This window comes from Cervus canadensis, chromosome 12 (assembly GCF_019320065.1).
Source record: "Cervus canadensis isolate Bull #8, Minnesota chromosome 12, ASM1932006v1, whole genome shotgun sequence".
NCBI classification, from domain to species: domain Eukaryota; kingdom Metazoa; phylum Chordata; class Mammalia; order Artiodactyla; family Cervidae; genus Cervus; species Cervus canadensis.
Window position 1 is genome coordinate 22,070,954 of NC_057397.1, and position 6,279 is coordinate 22,077,232.

At 45.1% G+C, this 6,279-nt stretch overlaps 1 protein-coding gene across 3 annotated transcripts in view; it reads right to left on the bottom strand.

Annotated features, from left to right (window-relative positions):
- Positions 1–6,274, bottom strand: part of TMEM68 (transmembrane protein 68) — a 34,393-nt gene extending 28,119 nt beyond the window's left edge. Inside the window, exon 1 of one of the 3 annotated variants that reach the window (XM_043483400.1) lies at positions 6,160–6,274. The gene's annotated coding sequence lies outside the window, so the exon portion shown is untranslated. Of the gene's footprint in view, positions 1–6,086 lie in introns of all 3 variants that reach the window. The other 2 variants (XM_043483399.1, XM_043483398.1) reach the window with 2 other exon arrangements.
- Between the last annotated feature and the right edge of the window lie 5 nt (positions 6,275–6,279).

A 6,279-nucleotide genomic window follows, 5' to 3' on the forward strand; every position in this document is an offset into this window, starting at 1 on the left:
GTGGGCAGTTGGAAACAGAGAGCACTGTAGAATTTTGTGGGCTAGCTTTTACCTAAGTGAGAGGGAAAAGGTGTCAGAAGGATGAGATTTCCAACTTCGGTTCTCAATGTCGGCTGTGTGGAGAATACGCTGCACAGGGGGCAACAGGACGTTACTGCGGTCACCAAGATGAGTTGTGAAGGTGGCAGGACAAGTGTGCAGAGGGAAGGCTATAAGAGACGGTCAACTTCTGCATATATTTTGAGGATAAAGCCAACAGTATGCACTGGTAATGAATGTAGAACATGAATAAGAGGAGAAGTCTGGATGGCCACACATTTTCAGGAAACATGGGTGGATACACGGCAGGGCTCGCCTCTTATTGTGGAACCCAAGACAAGTTACATAATATCTCTCTGCTTCAGTTTCTCCATTTACAAATGAGGATAACAGTATCAACCAAATAAGACTGTCTTGAAGTCCAAGATGGCAGAGTAGAAGAACGTGCACTCATCTTCTCATTCTTCAATGCAAAGAAATAGAGGAAAAGAATAGAATGGGAAAGACTAGAGATTGCTTCAAGAAAATTAGAGATACCAAGGGAACATTTCATGCAAAGATGGGCACAATAAAGGACAGAAACAGTATGGACCTAACAGAAGCAGAAGATATTAAGAAGAGGTGGCAAGAATACACAGAACTATACAAAAAAGATCTTAATGACCCAGATAACCATGACGGTGTGATCACACTCAGGTAGAGCCAGACATCCTGGAATGCAAAGTCAACTGGGCCTTAGGAAGCATCACAATGAACAAAGCTAGTGGAGGTGATGGAATTCCAGCTAAGCTATTTCAAATCCTAAAGGATGATATTGTGAAAGTGCTGCACTCAATATGCCAGCAAATTTGGGAAACTCAGCAGTGGCCACAGGACTGGAAAAGGTCAGTTTTCATTCCAATCCCAAAGAAAAGCAATGCCAAAGAATGCTCAAACTATAGCACAACTGCAGTCATCTCACACGCTAGCAAAATAATGCTCAAAGTTCTCCACGCTAGGCTTCAACAGTATGTGAACAGAGAACTTCCAGATGTTCAAGCTGGATTTAGAAAAGGCAGAGGAAACACAGACCAAATTGCCGACATCCACTGGACCAGGAGAGTTCTAGAAAAACATCTACTTCTGCTTTATTGACTATGCCAAAGCCTTTGACTGAATGGATCACAACAAACTGTGGAAAATTCTTCAAGAGGGGAATACCAGACCACCTGACCTACCTCCAGAGAAATCTGTATGCAAATCAAGAAGCAACAGTTAGAACCCGACATGGAACAACAGACTGGTTCCAAATCAGGAAAGGAGTACGTCAAGGCTGTATATTGTCACCCTACTTATATAACTCATATGCAGAGTACATCATAGAAAATGCAGGGCTGGATGAATCACAAGCTGGAATCAAGATTGCCCAGAGAAATATCAATAACCTCAGATATGCAGATGATACCACCCTTATGGCAGAAAGTGAAGAGGAAGCCTCTTGATGAAAGTGAAAGAGGAGAGTGGAAAAGCTATTAAAAACCTAGACAGCAGAGACATTACTTTGTGACAAAGGTCCATCTAGTCAAATCTATGGTTTATCCAGTAGTCATATATAGATGTGAGTTGGACCATAAAGAAAGCTGACTGCCGAAGAATTGATTCTTTCAAATTGTGATGTTGGAGAAGATTCTTGAGAGTCCCTTGGACTGCAAGGAGATCCAACCAGTCAATCCTAAAGGAAATCAGTCCTGAATATTAATTGGAAGGACCGATGCTAAAACTGAGGCTCCAATACTTTGGCCACCTAATGAGAATTGACTCATTGGAAAAGACCCCATTGCTGGGAAAGATTGAAGGCAGGAGGAGAAGGGGACGACAGAGGATGAGATGGTTGGATGGCATCACTGACTAGATGGACGTAAGTTTGAGCAAGCTCTGGGAGTTGGCGATGGACAGGGAAGCCTGGCATGCTGCAGTCCATGGGGTCCAAAGAGTCAGACACGACTGAGCGACTGAACCGAACTGAACTGAATAAGACTGCTGTGAACAAAGCTTAGAAGAGTGCCTTCCACTAGAAAAGCACTAAACAAGCGTGACTATCATCAGCTGGCTTGTAAAAAGAGGGAGTTGCTGGAAGAACAGGTTTAGGCATCCCAGGAAATCCTGCCCATCAGGAATTCAGGTTTGAACATGTCCAGGTTGTACTGGACATCCAAGTGAAGATGTTCAACAGGGAGCTGGACACAGCAGTTTCACAGGAAGGTCAGGGCTAGGGTAATACATCTGGGAGTCAATGACATTCAGACCAGTATTGAAAACTGGAAAACTAAAGAATATCCCTCTAGGGAGTGAACATAAAATAAAAAAGCTTCCATGACTGAGCCTTGGGACCCTCATCATTTTAGAAGCTGGGAAGCCAATGAGCAACTAACATCCTCCTTCCAGGAATGGCATCGTGGACATCAGAGTAAGAAAGGAGGAGTCCTCAATGATGCTGGGAGGTCAAGATGAGAAATGATAAGTGATCCTTGGATTTCACAACACGGAGGCAGTGGCCAGCCCTGTAAGAACAGTTTTGATTCAGTGGGGGATAAAAGGTGAAGTAGGTTCAAGAAAGATTGGGAGGGAATGAACTGGAAATAGCAAATATTCAGAGGAATGCTGTTGCGTAAAGGCACAGAAAAACAGGTTGGTGGGGAATGTGGGTCAAGTTTGTTGTTGTCTCACAGTGAACAAAACTATTGCAGTTTTTAATACCAATGATGATGTGTCAATGGGAGAACGAGAAACGGATGATCAAGAGAGAAGATAATTGCTGGGGCCCAGGCCAGAGGGGATAGAATACAGCACACAAGAAAGAGGATGGCACAAAGAAGACTTACATCACTGATTATGAATTCATGTATTCAATAAACAGTCATCGAGCAAGTATGTAGTTTGTGCTGGGCACTATTCTAAACACAGGAATGTATCAGTAAACAAAATAGATGGTTATATGAGAAAACATATGCAAAAGTACTTAAGATAATATGCCCAGGACATGCTAATCACCTAAGCAATGCTGGCTAACTAAATACAGATGAGGTGAATTTGTTCATCCAAATCTTTGACAAAAATATGGACCAAGATAAGAGTCCCAAAACCTTTCGCGAGAGAACTATGGGAGGAATTTAAATAACGAGCTTTTGAGTTGACAGAATACTCATATGAAAATGAGAAAATAGCTTTAGATCTCAATGAATACCACCTCTTAATTGTGCAGAAAAGTTAAAAACAGAAAGCCAAGTATACTTACCCAGTTACTAAACTAATTCAGTGAAAAACTGAGTCAAAATTAAAACCCAGTCCTCCTACTTTCTACTTCGATTTTCATTACACTTTTTAAGTCTCACTCCCTCTCTGACAGAAAGGCTAAAAATATTAACATTGCAATTTCTCTTCCCTCTTCTTCTGCCTGGCCTTTTGCCCCCTCCAATTTACCACAGGCTGTACATGACTCCCTACCACTTTATTTTCATCCAGTAAAAGCTATTGAGAGAGGCATTTCCTAGGCAGGTTGATAAGAAGTCTAGGGGTCCCCTAGGAGAGAGGGGTCTGGAATTCTCAAGGAGGAAGTTTTTTCCCTCTAATCCTGTTATCTTAAAACAATAAGGTATCCTGCCTGAGGACAGTCTCTGGATTAAACCTTCTGGCTAATCCTGTTATCTTAAAATGTAAATTATGGGAGTGGGTCTGGTGAGGTCTTTACAACCTGCAGACATTCTTTGGATTCACTGGAGAGTATGTAGCTCCATTGCTAACACTAGCAAGCAGGTACTCTGTCTACCCCCTTCTGATGTCTATGTCAGAAGCTTTCTCTATCTCCTTTATACTTTAATAAAACTTTATTACACAAAAGCTCTGAGTGATCAAGCCTCATCTCTGGCCCCAGATTGAATTCTTCTCCTCCGGAGGCCAAGAATCCCGGCATATTTTCGAGGTTCAGCATCAACCTTTCACTATCACTGTTTAAAAGATGTTTTGGAGGAGATTTATTTTAGTTACCAAGATACCAGAGTATTTCCTAAGCCCTACCCCCCCAAAAAAACTCTCCAATGACACACAGTCCTACGCATCATATATACTTTCCCATCTGGAATTATGCAACTTGTGAGAAAAAGCTACCAAGTTGAAATATCAGCATGTCAATGTTGCTGATGAAGAACTTTTACAGTAAATGACTTTGTAGATGTTAAAATGAGAATATTTCAAAAACCAGTAAAACAGAGGGCTATTTTGTTTTCTACAAAACCTTCAGGAAATAAATCTATTCTTTTTTTTTTATCATTACTAGTACTTTCACCACCATGCATGGTAGCAGATTCATTTCTTATTTTTAGTACAGGAGCCAAATTGCAGATATGTCGAAAATGCCAGTTACAAGAAATACTCACTGAAACACTAACTAATTTTCCCTTTTTCTTTTTGTGTATTTCATAATGGTTTAACAGGGCTCTCACACTCAGTTTCAGTGAATAAGCATTCTACTTCAAACCATCAATAAAGCAGAAGTTCATCTAATATTTCAGTTATGCTATCTGGCAAAATCAACCATCTTATCTTTTGGCTTTCAAGCTTCAGATTCTTAAGTTCTGATCCGAATTCCCTTTCAAGATGTTTTTTCTTTTTCAATCTTAGGATGTCCCTCGATTCCTAGTTAAAATCTACCACCCTGTTTGATAATTGCTGTTCTACCCTTATTTTTTTAACTACCCTTATTTTTTTAAAGGATGTTACACATCCGTACTGGTGTATCATTCTGGTAAACTTCTGGTAAACTTCTACTTCCACCAACCAGTAAAAGCAGCCAGAACATGCGGGGCCATTCTAAACCTCCGTATTTTATCTCAGCTCTTACTTATTCTGGGCTTCCCTGGTGGCTCAGTGATAAAGAATCCGCTTACCAATGCAGGAGACCCAGGAGATGGGGGGTCTATACCTGGGTTGGGAAGATCCCCTGGAGTAGGCAGGAATACTAAACCAACTTCAGGACCCACAGCACAAACCAAGTCCTAAGTGCTCCACAAGCTTCAAGTATAAACATGCTTCCTGGAGAAAGTTGTGTGGGCGATCTCAACCAAAGCCAAGCACCGCTTTTTTCAAACCCAGCAGAGCTGATCCAGTTTTCCACATCCTGGTTTGGACACACGTATCTTTTAAGTATTGATCAGCAGTCCTGTCTTACAGGCTGCAAATCTCGGAGACCGAGACAGTGCCAGGCGCCTCCAGAGTAGGTACCCACCCAGACTATTAACAGCACTGGTGAGAAGTCTGATGCTCATGGTTCTCTTCCATCCTTCCCAGCCGCCCTACGAAGCAGGTGCTACGCATCATCCCTATTTACAGACTCTGGCTTCCCTGGTGGCTCAGAGGATAAAGCGTCTGCCTGCAATGTGGGAGACCCGGGTTCGATCGCTTGGTTGGGAAGAACTCCTGGAGAAGTAAATGGCAACCCACTCCAGTATTCTTGCCTGGAGAATCCCATGGACAGAGGAGCCTGGCAGGCTACAGTCCACGGAGTCGCAAAGAGTTGGACACGACTGAGCGGCTTCACTCACAGCCAAGCTCGGGGGTCAAGTGGCCCGCCCTGGTCACGAAGGTGGTATGAAGGGCATCGACCAAGACTCCCTCCGAGCCGAACGCACGTGGACGCGGCCCCCTCCCCAAAACCACACAAGGGGGTGCCACTCGCATCCCCATCAGAGCGGCCCCGAAGGCAGGCAGGGAACGGAGACACCTCGCCCCCCACCCCCACCCCCAAGTGGAGGCCACACCCGCCGAACTGCAGCGTTGGGGCGTGGGGGGGAGATGCAGGCCGACGTGAACTGGCTCGTTGTCACCCAGGCAGGGCCTTCCCTGCCGGCCACTCCGGGGCCCGGCCGAACCCCGAGTTCAGGGGGAGCCTGAGGACTCCGCAGGGCCCCGATGAGGCCAGACGCTCGGCCTTGGGGTCGCTGCCCGGGAGACTGGCCGGGGGCCGAGGAGCTGCGCTCCTCGAGTTCGAGGAAGCCCAGGCGGGGACGACGCACCTAGAGCGAAAGGCAGAGGCGGCTCTGCTCGCCCTCACCCTGGAACAGCCGCGGGAGCTCCTCAGTGGCTCACCCGGGGAAGCGGAGACACTCGAGCGGCCATTCTCCCCGAGCGACGCGGGAGAAAAAAGCCAAGAGCCGGCTGCATCCCGGACAGTGTTGTGTGCTACACCGCTCGTCGTCCCGCCCCTTC